This window comes from Gymnoscopelus microlampas, assembly GCF_963454915.1.
Source record: "Gymnoscopelus microlampas genome assembly, chromosome: 7".
NCBI lineage: Eukaryota > Metazoa > Chordata > Actinopteri > Myctophiformes > Myctophidae > Gymnoscopelus > Gymnoscopelus microlampas.
This window is the reverse complement of record NC_139944.1, coordinates 37,010,558-37,034,166: the sequence shown is the minus strand read 5'-3', so window position 1 is coordinate 37,034,166 and position 23,609 is coordinate 37,010,558. Positions and strand designations below refer to the sequence as shown.

Here is a 23,609-nt window from a genome sequence, read left to right as displayed (position 1 = left end):
TGATGTGTTATGGACAGTGGTGAAAAGTAACTAAGTACATTTACTCTAGTACTGTACTTCAGTACAATTTTGAGGTACTTTTACTTTACTGGAGTATCTCCACTTTTCTTTACTTTAACTTCTACTCCACTACACCTCAGAGGCAAATAATGTACTTTTTACTCCACTACAATTATTTGAAAACTTGATTTTGATTGATTCTTTAGAACAAAAGACAAAAAAGTCCACTCACTCACGGTGTGACTGACAGTGACAACAAGGTACTGATTGCAGTAGAGTTTGGTGAAATAGTAGGCCTAACAGTCAAACAAGTGTGAAAATGACTGCGGTAAGTAACCTGAAAGAGCATCACATTTGTGAAACAAATCCATTGACCAGCTGAAAGCTTCATAATGAACCTGTGTCTGTATGCTTACCCTCACTTCAGTGACAACACAAAAAAACACAGACATTGTTGAGTTCTCAACTTAAATTGAAATCAAGGCAGCAGCACGATAAATGCTAAATAATACTACTACTAATAATAATAATACATTGTATTTACATTGCACTTTACATTTGAAACAAATCTGAAAGTACAGTACAGAATAAGAAACAGTTGCATAAAAACAACACATCTAAAAAAGGAGTCTAAAAACCCAATTAAGAACATGGGGGCAAAAACCACTAAAACCAGTGTTTGAATGCTTTATTAAATAAGAAAGTCTTTAGTCCTCTCTTGAAAGCATCAACAGACTGTGGAGCTCTTGCTCATGGTCCGGGAGTGAGTTCCACAGTCGAGCGGCAGCTGAACAGAAGGCCCGATCGCCCATGGCGCGGAGCTTGGTGGGGGCTGTTCTGAATGTATTAGCTTTTGGAGGCTCTTGCTAGAGATCCCGATGAGAAGTGTGTTGCAGTAATCCAGCCTGGAGGAGACAAAGGCGTGGACTCAGAGAGAGTGAGGGTGGGATAGAGTTGGCTATGTTCCTAAGGTGGTACCGTGGTAGAAGGCGGTTTTGCACAGGTGATTCATGTGGGCCTCAAAGTTGAGGTGGGGGTCTATTCTTACAAGGAAAAGATGAAGGAAGTCCGCACACTGTTCTATCAAATATTCCAGGCATATCTGCCTGATGAAGACCTAGAAGGTCGAAACGTTGCAAAAATAAAAAGTGAGTTTCTTGGAGCTTGAGAACAGTGTGCGGACTTCCTTCATCTTTTCCTTGATTCTTCCCTTGATGTCCAGCACCTGGCCTAAATACAGGCATGGGATGTGCACACAATCTTCTCTTTGGTCTATTCTTACACCCAGGTTGGTGACAACAAATGAGAGGGGAAAGTCCTGGCCAGAGAAGGTGATGCTGGTTATGGGGATGATTTAACATGGTGTGGGTTGCCAACTAAGAGCTTCTGTTTTGGAGCTGTTCAGTTGTTTAGTTGTAGGATGTTTTGCTTCATCCACGCCTTTATCTCGTCCGGGCAGGTGGTGAGTGCGGACGAATGTGACCATCCTCGTCATCACCATCAGTCAGGCAAATGGTACTAGTGCTTTTTTTTTTTTACTGTATGTAAAATGTATTCACTTCCACATGTTCAGTCAGATCATAAAAACACATTGCGCACACACAGAAATGCTGTTACACCCTTTGTTGCCATCAGCTACATCCTTCCGTGTTTATCACACATGACATCTACAGGAAAGCACGTAGAACAATAATCCAGTGCCATTCATCACACTTCAAATTTGATCTACAGATAATGTTCTATGTCATTGTGGTGTAAGCTTGGGCCTGGGTATACAGTAGGCTGTAGAAAACTGTGGCTAATGTTCAAGGCCCTTTGATTGTCTTTCCACAGTCCAAACTATATTCTGCACCTATAGCCTATTAGCCAAACACACATTAAAAACTATAACTGTATAAGAGGACACAAATAACTCTTGTGTCTGTAATTTAGCTTTCAGTGTAAAGTGTCTTGGACTGGGTTCAGCACTAGGACTAGTTGTTCATGCTAACCCCAAAGCAGGTGAATAGTCAATACACTTATGCCATCTACTGGATAGAAATATTTGACAACTTCAACTTTATTTCTCAACACTCAAAACTGAATACCCCCTTTTGTAAATGTGGATTAATGCAACCTGCAACATTAATGGTGTGTGTGTGTGTGTGTGTGTGTGTGTGTGTGTGTGTGTGTGTGTGTGTGTGTGTGTGTGTGTGTGTGTGTGTGTGTGTGTGTGTGTGTGTGTGTGTGTGTGTGTGTGTGTGTGTGTGTGTGTGTGTGTGTGTACGTGTGTGTACCATGTTTTACTATCTTTGAAGTAGAAAAATAGTCCCAGACGAGGTGAAACCAGAAATAAAATCGACCTTGTGGAGTCTTGTTCTGGTCCCCATAAGGAAAGGGGTAATTTTTATGTCATGTTCTCCCTATCTCTGCTTGTTGTTCCTTTTATTTTGAAGTAATGTTTTATTGTCTCCCCTGTTTTATGTTAAGCCATGTTTTGCGTTTCCTGTTTTTATGGTTGTGGTGACCATTTTCTTACTTTAAATTAACTTTCTAGTAATGTTCTTCTTTGTAGTCGTTACCTGCCTTGTCGTTTCAGCTCCTGCATTCGTGTGACGTTGCACGTGGGTAACTGAGCCAATTAGCCACGTACAACAGTTTTGTAATTACACTCTAACCTAAATACCAGCCCATTTCACTCTGTTCCCTGCATATTGTCTTCATTGTTAGGCTATCCTAGTCTTGCATAGCCTATGATCATGGCTCTGGTACTTTTGGTGACATCTACATTCTGTGAATGGGCTAAGACTGGGTGGAAAAAGGTCCGAAATAAAACAACAACAACACAGAACCAGTGCAAAGACTTTAGGGCATTCCTTCAAATGGGATGGTATCAAGATTGGTTCTCAAAGCAGTGGCCATCAGTATGTTACCTCTGTGAGACTTGGCAATCCGTCTCCGTTCTGCATACAGGTACTGGCAGCGGCCAGCCAGCGATGGATGTGTGAAGAGAAGACCCGTGGGTCCGGGCCACACACTGTGGTGGCCTGGAGCCACGGAGAGACCCGAAACGGCCGAAATGCTGATGATGATGCTCAACTCTCACAGTAGGCTATAATCCTAGTGTCCAGTCCATGTTGTCATTATTTCCAAAACATAGGCTTACTGCTAAAACTGCACTATTTAAAAGACTTCCGGTGTAAACAGTCTCATGCAAAAATGAGTAGCTGGTGGAGATCTGCGCTCCGAGGAGTGCAGTTTCCTAGTTTTGTGCAGCACTTTGGATAACACAATTGTTATCATTATTATTATTAGTTGTAGTTACTGTAGATCGATGTGATCGAGATAGATGTGACAGCTGGCTAAGCTGGATGTTGTTACAGTAGTGGAATGTGATGTGCTCCACTGACCCATTAACCACAGAGAAACCACCCCGTCCTCCAATGAAGTTCAAACCACAATGACTTACATTTGGTGGAAGGGATTAACAACAAATCCAATCACAAATGATTAAATAAATTCTGATCCAATTAAAGGCTTTGTCTCTGTGTGTAGGATCACTTTTTCTTGTTTCTGACTGGGGAGAAACGTGACTCACAGAGAAGGACATTAACAGTCACCAGCCATGTACGTTTTATTTTGGATGGTGTTGAAAGGTTTTACAATGCAAACTGAGCCCTCTATTCAGGCCAGGAGAGTTGATTAAACTTTCATCTTGTTGCACTGAAGGATTCAGACAGACACAGGGTCATTTATTGATTGAGATTATATTTTATTCTGAAAATACTTTTTTTTATTTTATATTTGGCATTGTCAATTTAGCTCTGGTTTACTTTGGTGCTCATCAAAACAAGTGATTAATTGCCAGCTCACCAAGAGCCCTCTTGTCAACTACTGCTGCCACCCAGTGGCAGAAACACACATGGTATGTCCTATTCAGCAAATCTAAAATGTTGGGGTCTCTTCACATAGAAATGCATTAAATATGAAAATGAACACTGGAGTCAAACAAATTAGTGTTTTGGGTTACAAAGAGTAAGGGAAGTAGCCAGGTTCCATCTTGGAGGCAAACATCTCCGGTGACAAATGGCCAAAAAAGTGATCAAAAATGTCAACCAAAGAACACGCTTTTTGTATAGGATTTCCCCTCTAGTCAGTATGAATACCTTGCTGATTCTTGCAGGGGCCCTCATACAAGGTCATTTTGATTATGCATGCTCCTCATGGTACCACAACACCACCAAGGCCTTAAGAACAAGGCTTCAAACATCCCAAAACAAACTAGTAAGGCTACTTCTTGGCCTCAAACACCGAACCCATCTAACCCCTGCTCACTTTGCTAGGATTGGATGGCTTAGGGTTGAGGACAGCGTACAGCAACTTACAATGGGCCTGGTCTACAAGATACGCCACAACATTGGGATCCCCCTGTATTTGTCAAAATACTTCCAAAACGTAAATGAAGTCCACGATCATAACACCAGAGGCAGCTCCACGAATCATGTTCAACCCAGATTTGGCTCAACAAAGGGAATGAACTCGTTCTCATGCTATTCAACAAAAATGTGGAATGCCCTACGAAAAGGAGTAAAGGAGTGTAAAACCTTAGCCTACTCACTTGCAAAACTACCCTAAAGAAACACCTTCAGGAGGCTGCAATTGACAGGGGCTGCAGAAAATGGCCCCTGTCAAAGTCTTAACCTAACCCCCATTTTTTTCTTATTATTTTTCTTTTTCTCATACCAGTAACCTGTAAGCTGATTGTATGACGTTGATAGTAGTGTGTATATCTGTCTGTCTCTTATATGTCATCATGATTTCTGTGCGTGCAGGGTATCTCTTTTTGAACAAGTTTAGTGCTTCATGAGACTACCAGTTTAGTAGACCTTGTATCGTGAATTTGTACTTCCATGTACTGTTGTTCTCATGTTTTACTAAATAAAGTACATCAATCAATCAATCAATCAAAATGTATGTGATTGTGAATATATTATCTCACATATTTTTCCAATCTAGCCAGCAATGTCTCTGTCGTGCTCTCGATCTCTATCTCTCCCTCCCCCTCCCTCCCTCCCTCCCTCCCTCTCTCCCTCTCTCTCTCTCTCTCTCTCTCTCTCTCTCTCTCTCTCTCTCTCTCTCTCTCTCTCTGTCTCTCTCTCAAGTGGGAAACTGCAGTATTAACACATGCTAATACTAATATACATAAGAAATAATTGTTAGAAAAATGATCATTAGAAAAACGATGCTATTTACAATTGCAGCTTAGTGGCTGGCCCGCTGGAGTGCTGCATTTCAGCTTGCAGTGAAGCTCACAAGAAATGCTTTCCCCCAAAACATTTTTAAATGCTCAACAATTTACCAGTTACAGACTCTCCTGAACACAAAGACTGTAAAAGAAAACATCTCAAACAATACTTCAGATTTTATCGGGGACATATTTCATTTAGGCTTTTTCTTTGGCCAGTCAGTATCCCTGCAGAAGGGTCAGAAGTTTAGTTAGATAGTTATTAACAATCAATTAAACATTTCAGTAAACAACTGTCTGTAGGCCAGGGGGACAGAGGTGTTGTAGGTATCCTCACCACCTGGTGTTGGTCAGAGAGGAAGTCCAGGATCCAGCTGCACAGGCTGGAGTTGAGTCCTTTATGTCACTATTCTCAACACGTGGCACCCAGTTTACACACACATGTACACTCAAAGCATAGGCGGATTATGAGACAATGGGCCCCACGGCATGGGCTCATAAAAGCCCGCCCCACCCCACCCCCCACTACTGACTTGCAGCCAACAGCATAATAATTGCATTTACCTGCATGTCAATGGAAAACAGTGCAGATACACACAACTAACTGCAAAAGCATATTTACTCATGACTAATTTATGCTCTATAGTGCAATGGTATCTAATGTCAAAAATACCTGATCTACAAGCTCACAACTTGTTGTGCATGCGATGCGTAAGCTTGTATATAAGATATTTTCAATGTGTCAAGTATAAAGCAGGCTTAAGACACCTTTACACGTTGTATAACTAAATATAAATCAGACTTAAAGCTGCACTATGTAACTTTCCTCTTCTACCCCAGATTTCAGCCTGGTTTCCTGCGCAAGTGCTGAAATGTTTGAGCTAATAGAGCCTGCCTGCTTGCTCAGGGGATACATTGAATCTTGACCTGAAGGTCAAAATTCGTTTCAGATCCTGTGTCTAGATGAGACATGACCTTTGACATGATCTAAATGTCTCAATAGACGGATTTCCGCGCGACGTCATCACAGAGCAGAATGCGCAATCTGCGCATGCTCGGGGGAAACGAAAACGAGCGCCGTTCACTCTGTTGTTATGTTCGGGAGTTAGATAGCCATAATTCTGTTATTATAGGCATAATAGGCATAATGCTGCTATTATATACAAACAGATCCAACTTTCGACAAATCATTTTTATTGAGTAAACAAGGTATTACAAACTGCATAATTTAATCTACTTTCATTAAACCCGGTGAAGATCATTGCTTTTATGAATGGACATTTGACCAGAGCTGCTGCGGGTAATGGCGCCCTCTACCGGACCTATAGGCTTCCCCCTCCTCTGCGCGGTCATATCCTCTCAATGTTTACAAACATGAAACCCGTCTATAGAAGAGCAGGGACACAAAATACAACCACCCCAATTGTGTAAGTTATATTGTATTATCTTACTCTACCATACAGATTGGACAAAATTATGTTTTATTCGTGAAAAAAGTTACATAGTGCCTCTTTAAGTCACCTTTACACTTCGTGTAGCAAAGTATAAATTCAGCAGATTTTTAAAAAATAAAAATAAAAATGAAAGGATTCCGCTGAATGGAACGAATTAGTCTGTATTCCAGGCAATATAAATCAGACACACTTAATAGACACACTAAACACTCACTTAAATGCCTAAAATGCCATCCCGTTGGTTTGTTTCTTGTGACATTTTCAATTTGAATGTTTTGGCTATTACGTCTTTTTACAGTGGGACTTTTTGGCTCTGTTATTGAGATGAACGACTAAGCCCTTTGACAAGAAATGTAAATGTAATAACCACTACAATTCATGCAAAGGCTTTGGCTCAGTGGCCCCCTGAGTTCTTGGGCCTCTAGGCTGAGGCCCAGTAGGCCCGTTTGGTAATCCACCCCTGACTGCACTCAAAGGATCACAATGAAATAAGCTCTCAAGATTTTTTGTGTTTTATGCTTTTGACATATATGTACAGTAAGTCTACAGTATGTTCATGTATTTGTACATGAACCCTAGCACCCCTACTCTGGGGGCGAACTTTGTTGTGTTGTTGTAAGCTTGTGAACAGCTATTTTCGGCAAAAAGATTTATATAGAAGTATATATCCCAGGGGGACTTCAATGAAGTATATGGTTTAAGTGGTTAAGCTGCATTCTCACACGTGCGTGCATCTTCTCCGAATGGGTGAGGGCGGTGTGGAGCGTTGTGGCTATGGTGTCATCTGTGGATCTATTTTTCCGGTAAGCAAATTGTTGAGGGTCCAGGGTTTGCGCCTTGGCGGTGACCTGGGTGAACAACTATAGAGGCGCACTCTTCAAATCTGGAGTATATGACAGGGACCACATAAAGCCACTGCCTGGAACATGTAATACTGTAATACTGGGAGAACGTACACAGTACACACTGATGCGTTTTCAAGCACTTTGGAGATCTCCACACTGGCAGCTTCATCTGCTGGTTTTGCATCATTGCTGTCTGAGCCACTGGTGCATGTTTGGTACAAAGCAACAGCCCTGGGTAACCCAACGCACCAAAATTGTTGTCATTGTTGCAAACTCAAAAGTATTTGACACAGGTGTGTGTTGGAATGTGTATGCATGTGTGTGCATATACTCTCTTGTGTGGGTTTGTGTGCAGAGTGCAGACATGTGAGCATGTTTGTGCATGGGCATGCTCCCATGGAAATCACCACAAGGGGGGCCGGGGGGGTTGCCCCCTGACCCACTCCCAGCCAAAACCTCCCCCTTCCCAGCAACTCCCTGCCTCCCTCTCCACCCCCTCTCTCTCCCTAACCTACCAGCCCAGTTCTCTCCAGCTCTGAAAGGCAACGTTGGTATTCAGTGGAGTGGTCTGGGAGCTGTGTCCTAGTGAATGAATGGCTCAGTGTTTTTCAGGGAGCATGAATGCAACGTGTTACCTCTGACAGACAGGCGCGCTCATTCACACACCCTGCTTTTCCTCTTTCCATCGTAGTGCTCTGGCCCCCTGCTCTGAATGCAGGCCTGTGCTCACGCATACAGAAACTTATGCACAGATTCAGGCACACATGCACAGAGCCATATGTGCACATACGCACACACACAGTTTAGTCGAAACTGAAGACACCCCCACCTTCTTCTCTCCTCTCTCTCTCCCTCTCAGCCTGCATGCACGCACGCACGCACGCACGCACGCACGCACAGACACACACACACACACACACACACACACACACACACACACACACACACACACACACACACACACACACACACACACACACACACACACACACACACACACACACACACACACACTATTGTTTAATGCAATTATATTTTTCTGATTATATTATATTTCATTCTATCTGTGCGTTTGTTCTGTCTGTTGTCCATGAGCAGTGGCATGCTGGGTGGGATGTGGGGGTGGGTGGTAATGGGCTATATCTCTGAACTGAACATAGCTTATGCGCAGCATTATCTATACTTCTGAGTAAAAAGAAGGCAGGAATGAAAGGAGTTGTGTTTTGTGATCCTTGTGTGGTCTCTATCGACATGCATGAGCTTCTCTCATGTCCCAGAATATGAGACCCCAGCTGTAAGTGAATTTCTATCTATCTATCTATCTATCTATCTATCTATCTATCTGTCTATCTGTCTATCTGTCTATCTGTCTGTCTGTCTGTCTGTCTGTCTGTCTGTCTGTCTGTCTGTCTGTCTGTCTGTCTGTCTGTCTGTCTGTCTGTTTGTTTGTCTGTCTGTCTGTCCTAGCCCCTGGGGCAGTGGTTCTCAACCTGTGGGTCAGACCCACATGATTGGGGGGGTCCCCAGGTGACTGTGAAGTGACAATTTAAGGACTTTTAAGACCTATAAAAACTACACTATAAAAACTGGTCAAACATTGGCCAAATTGTCAAATGATATAAGAAAGATTAGATATTAAGAAAGATATTTATTTGTGGAACTGAGTCAAACTTAAATGTAATGCCTACAATTCCAAGTGCTTGTCAGGGGGGGGGGGTCCCCAGTTCAAATATGATTATTTTGGGGGGTCACTCTGCTCACGCCCTGAAAAGGTTGAGAAGAGAACCACTGGGTTTGGGTTAGGGTATTGGATGGGTAGGCAGGTACAGCAACATGTCTACACTACAGTTAGTTGGCCAGGAGGGGTCCACCATTCACCGGTGGATTTCCCATGAAGCCAGTAGCCTGTCTCTTTGCCAAGCCTCTTTTCACGCGTTAAGGGGGCTGGGCTGAAAGTCGTCCCCCAAAAAAACCCATTCTCTCGCCACAGTTTGCCGGTTCCTCCATGTGCTGCAGGCTGGCGACGGTAGTAGAGACTCAGAGTGAACATAGAGGACTGAGGAGAACATCTGGGCGCTCGTCTTTTTGGTAGGCTATATTAAATAAATGCGCCCAAATTCACACATTTGCTAGGTGTTGGAAACAACGTAAATGAAAGTGACTTTTTTCCTACACGTGAACGACAATGGAATTTGTGTTAACGTACCTTTTGGAATCGATATATTCTTGGATATAATAACAACGTAGAGACACTGGTTGTGGACACATTGGAATAATATCACTACCCCGGGCGGTGGTAAATGGAAACTTGCTTTATTCCCAACTAATCCTAAAACAAGGAATTTGGCGAGTAGTGGACCGCAAAGTGGAGGCTTCTTTACAGAACTAGGTGAGTTCTAGTGTGATTCCTATGGGTTATTTCATAGAAACTTAATGCGTAACGTTACGTTTGTTAACTTCTTGTCGTTTGAAACGTAATAATTCCCCAGGCTGTGCAACCGTTGACAATCGCACAGCACTTGTGCTTTATTATTGGAACAAACGGGCACCCGCCACAAGTTTCTATGATAAAAAGCCTAAATCCTTTTGGAGATGATTAGCTTATGCTAACGTGTTATTTGTGGTGTGATTGTTGCTTAATCTTTGCGGTTCACTTTGAAGTAGTTAAAGTTTAAGGGTGGTTTATTGTTGCATGATTTAGGGCTACAAAAAACAGTTGCAATGAAACCAAAGTCCTCCTCTGAACAACTCAATGTAAAGTCAACACATTTGTGATGCTGTTTATCTCTTTTCCTCACATTGATTGAACGAGTGTAAAATTTGTGATTTATAACGCTTGATGATAATTCTACTGTCGAGGATTCAAGTTTGGCTCAATGAAGAAGCACAGCATGTTGTTCTGCTACATGTACACAAGGCGGCGTTGCACATAGCTCGTTCAAGTGGAAGGGTTTTGAACGGCCAATGTTAAAAACCAAACACTTCTCCAAATGTAAAAGTTAAAACAATTGACGGTCGTGTAGCTGTAGTTAGCTGTATATTTAGCTGATGTATGATGATGTTGCTATTCATTATAAAATAAATTAAGAATACATTTTGGAGGCAAATAAAGCAGTAGTGTGGATTGTAGGTGGCTTAATAACAATGCCAGCCAAGTGTCCATTATGTTTTAATATATCTGTGTGTGTCTGTCTGTCTGTGTGTGTGTTGTTATTCACTTGACTCGACAAAACCTAAAGTGTCGTTCGTGACACACACAAGGGAAGTCAGTGAGAGTGTTGTGACTGCTGTATGTTCGTGTCATGGGGTCACAGAGTAGTGTCATTCTTAAACCCCATACTAGCTAGCCATCTGCTCATGTTGCAGCATAACTAAACTGAGGGCTTAGTAGCCTACAAGACAAGACATCATATGGAATATCCCTTCCTGCTGATGATTGCTCATAGAATGCACGGTAGAAATGGGATTGGATTACAGTCTGTATATAGGCCTATTCATATCTTGACTGTATTGCCTTCTATGGTGGTGTACTTTTATTTATTTTCTTTTTCTTATGCAATTCCTTGTTTGTTCCTTTTCCTTTCTTGGGAAACACTTAGGAAAAAGATCTAATTGTTTCTTACATTGAATGGAAGTCAAAACTGTTATATGTCTCCTGTCAGGCTAATTCTTTAGATCTTTCTTCTGGCTGGTCTTTTTCACTATGGTCAATCTCTACAAAGCATCTCTTGTCACAGCACTTCAATTTTAGATCAAACACAGAGAAACAAATAAAAATGACGGAGACATATAATGTGAATGGCTGAATATATCGGGACAATACTAGCAAATGTCCTGCTCCAAAAATAAAGACAGACTTCAGGAAAGTATTCAGGCTTGACAGACACGCCCAAATAAAGTTGGCCATTATTTGCAGAAGTTGAGTAATAGCTAGCTAAGTCATGATTGTGATGTATGTCCGTTTATTGGTGTAAGCAATTAGGAATTTGTTTTTTTAAGCAGAGAAGAATGAAAGTAGTCTTTGGGAGCTGAATGGGACATGTGTTTCCTCTTCTCGAATGAATGGCTGTAGATGAGCCAAATTAGCAGTTGGCCTGTTCACTTGTACCTGGACAAATTCAGACACCCAGAGCAAGAGCAATCCTGACTTGTGAAATGACCTTTGATCTTCTGTATGAATGCTGTCATTATGGTACACAATTTGACCTTAAAGGTCTCACTTCACCTGAAATGACTTGAAATGAGTGGGGTGGGGAATCACATTTTGAAAGAGGGCCAGATTCAAATTAATTGTTTTCTTACTGGTATTTGAGTTTCTGAAAATATTGAAAGTTATACCCTGCCAGTTGATTGCCACTGTCTGCTCTGTCCACAACCCCCTTAAAAAGGCAACAAAAACATTACTAGTTTTCACATAATTCACTCAAGAACTGTACAATTTCACTGGATTAATGGCTTTGAAGACATCAGCAATTTACATAGGAAGCGTGGCAGCACAATTGTAGCAACTGTCTTCCTATAAACAAGGCTCACCTCCGACATTCTACCACTGTCAAGTTGCCAAAGGTCAAAAGGTGAACGGGGGGGGGGCTCTGTTGCTCTTGTCTTCTATGTCTAGCAGCTGGATGGGGCATTGAGAACACGTGGCTTCAAAACCTTTCATCATACCATAGTTCCTCTCTTTCAGCCGCATGTCCTCGAAGCAGGCTCAGTGTGTCTTCTTGCTGGGGTGAGGTTTGGAGGGCAGAAGCTGTCCAATGAGAGGCGAGGCGACATTCCCATGATTTGTCTAGTTTAGCATCAGCGGTGGCATTTATCCTGTCGGCCTGCTAATTAACAGGTGGGGGAGTCAAGGACGGAGAGAGGCTAGAAGCCTTGATGGCTGTGTTTGGTGGTGGTGGTGGCGGCAGTATCAGCAGTGGCTTTGATTAACTGTCTTGGGACAGGCTGTGCTCAGGACAGGGCTGCAAGGTACCAAATGTGATATAGACTGAGCAAAAACACTTAATTGTTTGATGAATGTACTCATAGTGCATTGGACTTGCCAAACACAATGGGCTTCATTCACATAACCTGCGGTTAAGCACATTTCTTGCAACCGTTATGTTCTTACTTGAATACACAAAAAATATTTAGACCTGGGAGTGAAAATATTAGAATGTTAGTAGAAATAGTTGAATATTCAATCAATATTATTTACTAATAATACATAATCATGTACTTAATAATTATAGATCATTATTGGTAATCATAATTAACTTTATAATAATAGTAATTAGGCTAAATAATATTATAAAACATTTGGCTTATTCCCACTCTTACAGTGTTGAAAGCATTGAACGAAAACATCTGCAGACTTTTGCCTTTCATAGAGTGTATATGAAGAACCATAGTCAAAGCCTACTAACAGCTATAGTCAACATTTCCCATGGCATGGACAGGTCCACAATCCACATACAGTAGTAGATCTCTGTTGCTGTTACGTGTTTACCAGCTTGTACAGCAAGCTGGGCTAGTCGAAAAAGGGGAGTGCCCGTGATGTTTTGATTGGTTTGAATGAAAAGGAGGGGCGTTACCGTAACTATTTGACAATTGGTTGATTTGGTTCTAATGATGAATGACAGGCTTATTTTCCCATCGTCCGCTAATCCTTTTCCATGCTCTGGAGGGGTGGTCACAGATTCCGCACTCTGGATCCCGCTGTGAGCGAGCTATTCTGCCCACAGTAGCCTACCACAGTGCCCCTCAGAGCGGACACAGGCCACTTTCACTGGCCGGTGCTTGTAGATATACTAAATTGCTACAACACCTGTGTATATCCAATCATTTGGAGCATACAGAAGTTGAAGGGTATACATTTGTCTGATAATGATGTAATGTGCATGCTCAAATCATATATACTTTACATGAGCTACTTGAGACCATTTTGTTATTACATTTATTTTAACACTTTGGCCAAAATATCTCTACTTTGAGGTGCCCACTCTTCCTTAATGTCTACTCTTCTTATATCCAGAGGCGGACAGGACAGACATACAGGACTGCCGCAGCTTGTTTCTACACAAACTATGCATTTTGGCCAATAAATAGATCAAATATACAAACTGCTTCACATGAACAATGTTGGTGTTCAGAGATTGGATAGGGGATATATGTTTTATCCCAGTTAATGACATGTATGTCATTTGTTCTTGTTTGGTAATGTTTAGTAAGATGCAAGAGTTATGACAGTATACTTTTTAAGGGGTTTAGCTTGCCACAAGCTGGTATAAATAATATGACTGTCATTTCTTGTTTGGTGACTGTGTGAAGTGGACTACTGTACAGTATTTCATATCCGTGGCTTTGACCAAGCCCACCCCTTTTTCTCTTATGCTGAATGCTGTGGAGGCTTGCCCAGACAGGTTCATTCACTTCTTTATTATTGTCTCCTCTAGGCCGTACGGCCGAAGACTATTTTTTCGCTGTCCCTGTCCACCCGTGTGTGTGTGCGTTTGTCCGCGAACAGCTAATCTCTGGCCCCGTTGGTCCGATTGCGTGAAACAGCATGCACACTCCTAGGCCCTTTTTTCAAACTAGAGGTTCAGGCCGCTATGTGGCTCTCACATCTAGAGTTTGGGCCCCTCACACGCACAACACTTAGTACACATTTTATCTCTGCACATAATGTCTACGCCCATATTACTGAATGTGGCCCACTGTGAAGTTGAATATAACGGGAGGAAAGACCTGCACATCCACACCCAAAGTTGGGCTGGTGCTAAGTGAAGAAATATAATATGAAAACTAAAAGAGAACGCTCGCACACTGTGGGCTCCAGTTGTAGAGTTTTTTGCACTGAGGTGCAATAAGAAATTCTACAGCTGGAGCCCACAGTGTGCGAGTGTTATCTTTTAGTTTCCACTGTAAAATTGAACCATGTGCTTTGTGGAAAGAGCCTCTTGACAACCTGATGTGTTTATGATTGGAGCCGAGGACCTTCGTAGTTGAATCTAAATAGTAATCGAGGAGGAGAATGATAGAACTAAATTGTTAAGGAAGGTTTCACACAGAAAGCTCTGCTTTGCACAACCTCCTATCTGTTCCGGAGAAGATGATCAATCTAACGTGGATCAAAGTACGAGTTATTTGGAAGGGCAGACAAGGCCAGGCATGTGAATGCTTCACTTGCCTGGCAGGGGTCTGAGACCCCTTGGCTCTCATGGTCAGATTAAATACTCAATTTAATTATGTCACTGGGCATTAAGTCAGCAACCTTATCAGAGTGGTGTGGCTGTTTAATGGGCCTTTGCAAGCCAACAGATGCAGGAAGATTAGGGACAATTATGTTAGTGGTGCAAACCCCCAAGGAGGAGGGATAGTGGGTACAAAATCTGATACTCCAATGCCACCCTTCTATGAGACCTGAATATCTCTCTAGATGGCAGACATCAACTGCCTTATCTGAGGACATTTGTCAATTAGAAAGCATTTATAAAGATTAGAAAATCTATACAGATGCACAATCTTACAGTATATCTCATTTGATGAACTGAGCAGTAAAATGAATGTGAAATGAATATAGCTTTTAAGACCACTCACATGAAATAAAATGGGTTAATCCATGATCTACCTATATAGATTTGCCCTACATGGGAGCAAGTGGATTTCCATGATGCAGACAAATACATCTTTAAAGGATAAGCCAACGCTTTTATCTGAATCCCCATAAGATGACTCAAGAAAAAATATTTTCTCTGTATGCAGATTGTGGGTTCAGATTGATTAAATAGCCCCTGTTTCTGCATGTTACACTATCATGAATATCTTTAATGCTCATCTTCTTAAGTCACTAATGAGCTGGCGCTCCTGCCTGTATTAGGAATGCCGCCGTGCCTGGAATCCTACATTTCACTCCCTGTACTTCAATGTCCCCCCCACCCCCACCCCGGGTGGTCGTACTTGGATCAAAATAAATGCATAAAAGTTATTGGTGCATATTGCTTGCGGTGATCATCTCGGCTGTAAACCTTTGCTTGACGTGCTGCATCCCCCCTCTAGTATGTCCTTGATTTAAATCGGCAAGCCTTCAGTTCTTGAGGTAAACAAGGCTGATTTTCCTTCTGATAAAAATAAATTGCGATAACACTGCTGAATTCTCTTAGGATTTAATTAGACGGCAAAAACTGTTCAATATTCAGATATGTAAATAGAGCCCCAGATACAGTGTTGCGCCATGTAAAATAGATTCAGCACAGTGTTGGAATTCCTTTGAAGCAGCCACTGAAGTGTCCTATAAGAGGGTGAATTATTAACTCATAAGGGCACCCTGCATGCTTCCACCACATGCAGCTCATAATGCTGTGTGTGTGCCTGCTGGTGCGCATGCATGCATGCATGTGTCGGGTTTGTTCATTTCTGGTTGTTCCCCATGAATAGAGTCGATGTGTGTTTGCCTAAGCTCTATATTCAAATACTGGATAGAATGGTTCTACCAGGCACAACCTGTGTCACAGTCGGTCTACCTGTGAAGTCCTGAAATAATGCTCTTCTTCTTTGACTGATCTTTTACGTATCTCGAGAACTGTCCAACCAGTCGCCTTCATGCAGCCTGTGTTTTGGTATTGGTAATGCCCCGAAAGAGTGCAGTGCCGAAGTCTGTCGGGTCAGTGGTTCCCTAGAACCGGTGTGCATTGCAATTAGCCTACTTGCAATGTCAATGCAACGGTGGCCAGCGTCAAACACACAACACCAACACTACATCAACACCAACCCACATCAACACTAATGCACAACACAACATCAAAACATTCAACTATACAACACTAACATTGCTGTAATGGAATGTATTATGTGAATACAAACATGCTGTAATCGTAAAACGGTGTCTTATGTTTCAAATATTTTTATTGTGAAGCACAGGTTATAGTTGTACATTTAGCTTCCTTTTTTTTTTTTAAACAAAAACAAACAGACATAAACACAAAACAGACAGGTAACATGAAGAAAAAAAACCCCAAACTTAAGCGAAAAACAAAGGGACCCTCCCGCCTCCCCTCCCCCTCCCCAGAAGTGCTGCCCCAGATTACGTGCGACACGGGTCATCCACAAGGTAAAACGGTGTCTTATAAACTAATGAAGGTTGGGCACTTCGTGTGCAGGACACGAAAATAAAATAATCAATCAATAAATCATAGGACAGACGGACGGACGATAATAATAACCATCTATCTGTGAATTCACGAAACCTGTGTGTCAGTCTGTCTGTGTATCCCAGGCATAACCAGTTCTTTCTAAACTTTTAAGTTATGGTGTAGTGTACTGTTGTGACAAAGAAATGGCATCAGAACAACACGCTGTTTGTTACCCTGACTGAGGTGTCTGAATCCTATCCCTTTCTCGGCTTGCTATATGTCATTACTCCTCAGCTTTTATCCCTCTCACCACTCTCGCTTTCAATATCTCCCTTGGGCTTGCATTCACATAACTTATAGGCCTAACCACACTCCTCTATCGTCTACCATCTTTTCTGCAAGTTGAATCAAACTTTTGTGGAAGGCCTGGAGAGACCGAGAGAGGCCCTAGTGCTGAAATAGGATAACATGGCTGACAGGGCCTTTGTCATAGAACCAATGATTGGAAGAAGAGACCTCCACCTGAGGCAGGTGAGGAGAGGGGTAGATTAGACACGCATGCAGAAACACACTCATTATTCTTGGGATAAACGCAATGCTTTCATTTATGGGAATATTGCAGAATGTAAGATCTGACAGTACACATATAACTTGTGCTTAACAACCCATTTAGGTTCACGTAGCTAATCCTCCGCTGTATTTATGTATGACTGTGTGTGCACCTGTACAGACTTAATATGATGCTGAGATGCAAGTAAGTGTGTATCATACCAATAGTGTTTGCATGCCAGTTGCATGTGTTATGCTTTATTTATGCGTGCATGCATGCAGATGTTTTTTTGTTCCTTTTTCTTTTTTGTTGTACTTGTTTTTGTGCAGCTTAAAAAAGCTGGGCCTTGTCCCTGCAGGTTTGTCTCTGTCTCTCTCTCCACATCTCCGCCCTCCCCTTTTCTCTGCAGGGGGGAGAGAGAGAAAGCAGCCCTGCCTCCCTTTTGTTTCTTTTGTTGAAAAGGAAAAGGCTGAAAAGGCCGGCCAGCAACAGGGAGAGGGAGAGAGAACTGGGCAGAAGAGCTGCGGAGAGTAGAGTGAGAGGAGGTGCTGGTGGGGGTGGGGGGTGGGTGTAAAGGAGAAGAGGTGTCCAAGCTTGGAGAGTATGGGGGAAGGGGAGAGTAGAGGAAAAGAAGGATGTGCGTGCGTCTCTCCTTTCCTCTGTCAGTTGCAGAACAGCTGGTGTTGACGAGCCATATCTCATCTTCCTCTACCCAGAGGCGGGACAGACAGGTGAGTGGGTGTGGTAGGATGGGGGAGTGTCTACCATCTGGAAGCCCAACCTGCCTCGCCTACACCCAAAAAATAGCTTGAAAAAACTTTAAAGAAAACTCACACTTTGAAGCCACAAAGTTGTCATCATTTTGTTTTTCCAAGTCTGTGCGGTTGGATTCCTGCTTCAAGATGGAATGAACCCATAGTAGGTACATTGAGTGAGATTTGAGTGCAGCGTTCACATTTTGATTTTGAGGTTGAAATATATATTTTTTAGCTCCAGTATCCAGTGGTGCTTCTGCTTATTTCCTTTGCAGGACTGCAGCCAGACAGGTGGCCATACACCCAGGCTTATGATTGGTATTGAATGGTCTCACTTGAAATTGAATATCATCTAAATGACGTCAGGCTGCAAGCTTTGGCTTTTGACTCCAGAGGCAACAATACAAGAAGCATCTGCCATGGTGAATCACCATTGGTGATACTTGTCGTCGTCTTTTTTGTGCTCATGTGCGCGGGTTTGGCAGGCATGCAGATGGGTGTGAAAGGCAGCGTTTTGGAATACCGACACAGGCGACTGTTGCTAAGTGGCAACCATGGCGGCTTTAGGAAAATGAGCAGCGTTGAGTTTCCCCAGGAACAGCCTTTTTTCTCAAGGAGGCTGCCAAAGCTGGGCACTAACCCCCTAACCCTCCCCCCACCTCCCTTTAAACACTCCAGGGGGAGGGAACCTTTCAGTCCTGGGAAATAGGGAGTTGCTATGGGGAGAGGAGACTGAATGTTGGCTGGTCCTATTAACAGTTGAGTACATTGGCTAGCTGCTGTACTCCGCAAGTGAAGGACGCAATGTCCCCAGACCATCCCAGATTTACCTTGCCTAACCTCAGGTTGACAGGCTCACAAATGACCTGCCCTTCAAAGTAAATATCACTCTCGGCTTGGTGGAATCATTAGATTAAACATGATGCTGCTCCAACCAAAGGGTAACCCGATCTCATCCTTTCAAATGATCAAAGTGTGTTGTTGGACACACAGCGTACGTGTACCATGACATGGCATACTTTTAATGTAAGAATCCTACAGGATTTCTTATTAAACCTTTTTGAATGTCAGCGTCTTGCTCTTTGACACTCTAATATCACATAAGGTTATTTGCCATAATGGTGGTTTCCTAGAAGCAACACAAGGGCATTCAATCCCACCCCATTGACTGATTACTTGGCTCTGATTTAGGCAATCCTTGAAAACAATACTGTGCCACTAATGCTTAATTTTACAAGTTAAGTGTGTGTAGATCTCTTCAGAGGAAACCAAATTTCATGTGGAAAGCCTTGGGCTTGGAAAGCCTTGAACTTGTGAGAGTTCTGTTGTAATGTATTGGCTCTGCATGCTTGGCTTACAGTATGCTTTAAGTCTCTGTGTACAATGAGCCTACAGGCAGCTTTCATAAATAACACTCTCTCCTTGTGTTATTAATGGAAAGCTTAAGGTTTTTTTCTTGCTTACCAAGAATAAGCTTTTCCACCAGCTCCACCTTGGTAGCTTTAATCTGGCTAGAAATGAACTAGTCCTCTGTTTCCAGGGTTCTTGTGGACTTTTATTAAGGTTGTGTGTTTTAGGGCTGGCCCTGAAGCCATCTATTGGGGTTTGAACGTTTGGTGGAATTTGGTCGAACCTTACATTTTTTTTTTTAGATTTGTTTATTTATTTGGGGGTAGGTGACATTGTGTGATTATATTGGTAGCATACTTATGTTGGCAGCCGCTCCGTGAGCGTATGTGGATGTATGTGACAAAAGTCCATGTTCCTTGATGATGGATGATGGAAATAGTTGACTGTACAGGAACATTTCCATCATCATAATTGTCATTTGCTAATGTTAACCGCTCTTTTAACGTAGTTAATGTCGTTGGCAACATTGCTAGTGATGCTAAGCTGGAGGTCTAGCATGACTTGCGGTTTGAGCTAAATGCCCCTCGATAGTATGACGTTCAGTTAATCCACTTTCAGTTATTTGGGACCAGCCCTAGTGTGTTTGTACTCTACCTCATCTCCCTCTCCCATGATGCCAACAGTGGTGCAGCTGCAATAACATTAAATAGTTGCCCCCTGCCCACCTAGTTCTTCATAGATGGGGTGTTTTAACTAAGCAGGCTCTACTCGCTAAAGGCTGCAACACACTTGTTGTGAAAGCAAAGTTTGGCATTCAGAGAAAACACATAGCCTTGCCAAAGTTATTTTCGACACTTTCGGACAAGATTTTCTTACATTTTCTAACTAGCCGAACAATACAGCAGAAGACACCAATGTGAACATTGTGTGTGATTGTTAAGAAATCCAAGGTGCTTGTGATTTATTTCGTTTTTATTTCCTCAATCTGTTGGCAATGTACCACAGAGAGCTTTGGCTGAGGCAGTTTGGAGGTACAAACCTCTACAATACCAGGTACCGCTCTGAGGGACTAAACACTGCCAGATGGCAATTTATTCATGGAGAAAGATAGCATACTTTATCTTTGTCACCAGAAATGGTGAAATCTCTGTGACAAAAAGTGCATCAGATCAGAGGGTGATGCAAACAAAGAGTTGAGGTCCAGGTGGCAAAATCATGGTTCCAGCACTACACTGCAGTGGCTGTTCAGGAATCAAAGCGGAGCTGCGAGTATACAACAATTTCATCTCCAGAGAATATATTCTGTTTCGTCAAATTAAAAAATATATTTCTTTTAAGGTATGCTGCCAGCTTAAGATGTTAGAAGTGTCACCGTTCATAACTACTGGTGAACAAGTCTATGGTTATCTGGATACTCTCACAAAAAAAACTCACATACTGTATCTCTTTGTTGCTCCACGCTCATTGGACTACCAGGCAGTCTACTTGTGTTCAAACTACAGTTTGACAAAAAGTAGAAGCCTTTGAGTGAAGTTCAGCTGGACTGGTGCACTGGAAGTGGAAACAATGCTTTGAGTTCTAAATACAGAACAACTCAATAATGTCAAACAGGAGGGGGGAGTTTACGCTATAAACTGCTTGTGAAAGTGGCATAAAACAACCCAAAAACGAATACGCAATTCACCACACTTACCTACAGTTAGGCTACACTTAAAAATGCAGAAAAGTGACTGAACTATTTTGAAAAAAGTGATATGTTTTTAGCCAAGGTAATTAGTTAACGTTGGCAATGAATGTACACACTGAAAGGAAATTTCCTGCCTGTAATCTGAGCATATTTCATACTTAATCCTTTAAAATCTGCATGATTGATCATGTGAGGATACTGGCGGATACTTCTAACATTGGCATTTTTGGATACGAGAAGGCGCGGGGTGGGGAGGGTTACTAGTACTACATGTGTGTTTTCTTGTGCGTGTGATACATAACACTCCCTGTGTTGTCGTCATCATGGACTGAGCACTGCCCGACCGTGGGTCACACCAAGCTGTTTAATCTCCATCTCCACTTGTTATAAGGGTGTAAAATGCTGTCCTGTTGCTCCACTTTCCAAATTACCTTGAGAGGTGATAGTACTTCGCTGAAAACAACAGCAGCGTTATTGTAGGCTAAACCTAGCTGATAGCATAGTTGAAGTACTTGGGTAGGTAATTAGGTTAGTAGGTAATTATTACAGCACTGAAGCAGTAAATCATTTAACCTTTCCTTCTATCTACTGTGTTGGTTGCAGTCCTGCCCCCATATTGTTACTTCTCAAACTAGAATATTGTTTTGTTTTCACTCATGTTTTTCTGTGGGGGAGTAAGCCTTCACGTTAGCATGAAATAGCCAAAGGTGTCGTGCATGCTAAACCAACCTGTGGAAGAGTTCAGGGCTTCTTTTGTATTGTGGTTGCACCAATGTACCATCCTCCCCTTCTACTTCTCTTTGTCTTCTGTGATCCTATTGGCAGATACTTGCCCTGACTGTATGTCAGTGGCCATTAACATTCCTTCCATGGAAACGTCAACAGAGCCCAAACTCCTGCCAGGCTAGCCATGCAGTCCTGGGGCCTGCAGGTGTCCGTGAATCCCATCGTCAAAAACCTGAACCCCCCCACCCACCGCCCGGCCTTGGGTGCTGTGAGGTCCTGGAAGACAAGTCCTGTCCAGTTTGTCCTTTTAAAATAGAATAATAATTCTGTTGAGCATACTCTGGCCCCAGACAGTTCCTTTACTGAGTGAGTAGCTGCTCCCCCATAAAAGGGTCTGAATTCGAAGGTAGCAAGTGATGGGATGTTAAAGAAATACAGTCCTGTGGTTCCCAGCAGGAGTTAAGTTTAGTGAGGCGAGCTATTAAAGAAAAGTTTATAGCGTAAACTCCCCCTCCTGTTTTGACATTATTGAGTTGTTCTGTATTTAGGACTCAAAGCATTGTTTCCAGTGCACCAGTCCAGCTGAACTTCACTCAAAGGCTTCTACTTTTTATCATTTTGTAGTTTGAGTTTGGGCGTTCTGTCTGTCATATATGTACTGCCTGCTTTGTTTAGAGCTAGCACTAAATATTGTAATTTCTGTCTTTATTAAGGTTCGCCATATTTGTGTTTTTTACATACCTTTTACGATGCAGCGACAGTTTTCTTGTGTTCTAATGGCCTGTTAGCGATCAGCTAAGTACACTTTTAGCCACAATGTGTAAACTTTGAAAGAAACCTAAAAACAAGTCTATTTTAATTATTTACATTTCACACATCCAGGCCCTTCTTTCTTTCGCTTGTAGATTCATATGCCTCATTCATCATTTGCATGGCACTACAGCCCCCACACACCCCCAAAACACACACATACACACACTGCACGTGTCCTCTTAGTTGACTATGTTGAACACAGATGTCCTAATGAGATCCAGCTGCAGGGAATTCTGGTAGCAGAAACACGATGTCAGGACACACACACACACACACACACACACACACACACACACCCCCACACACACACCCCCCCCCACACACACACACACACACACACACACACACACACACACACACACACACACACACACAAAACAGATAGACACAAATGTATGGTGTTGCTGTCCAGACACACGGGGTGACGATTTGGGCCGAGTACATTCCACAATGTTATAGGTTAACCAAAAGTATGTTAAGCAGTGGGTGAAAAATAAAAAACACACATTCGTCATGCACACAAACAATGACATCTCTAGGGACTAAGATACAACTAGAAAAGTGTGCGCCTCGGAGCACAGGTCTCCGCCAGGCCGGGTTGCCTACGCATGCAGGGCCCGCAAACTTTGGTCATAGCCACTTGGAATGAGATCTGAAAAATCAAACTTATACAATATGACCCCAGAGATAATGTGTACCGATTTGTGTGAGTTTTGAAGACCCCTGCTCTAGACAGCACATTTGTATTGTGGTCAGTTGATTGCTTATAGAACTTGGCCCTTCACAGAATGTCTGTTTTGATTCCATTTCAAACACCCATTATTAGCAACTTGATAGTTACTACCGTTTCTCTCCATGTTATGCTTACAGTCCTCCTGACTGTTACTCACACACATGCAGTCAGTACATGCACACCCCTAGTAGCTACCCACTATATGCATTGTATGTGCTTGCTCAGTCATGACATCATCAGACTATCCCCTGACCCTGTCCTCCACTCCCCTATCGACTGCAGACAGTCAATCTGCTCACTATTGATCACGCCACAAACTGATTACTGCTGTGACCGACCGTATGTCCTACATAGTGGAA

At 42.5% G+C, this 23,609-nt stretch overlaps 1 protein-coding gene across 1 annotated transcript in view; it reads left to right on the top strand.

The window, feature by feature from the left end:
• Positions 1-9,536: 9,536 nt before the first annotated feature.
• plxnb1b (plexin b1b) overlaps positions 9,537-23,609 on the top strand; it is a 95,454-nt gene continuing 81,381 nt past the window's right edge. Inside the window, exon 1 of the mRNA XM_084062422.1 lies at positions 9,537-9,912. The gene's annotated coding sequence lies outside the window, so the exon portion shown is untranslated. The remainder of the gene's footprint in view (positions 9,913-23,609) is intronic.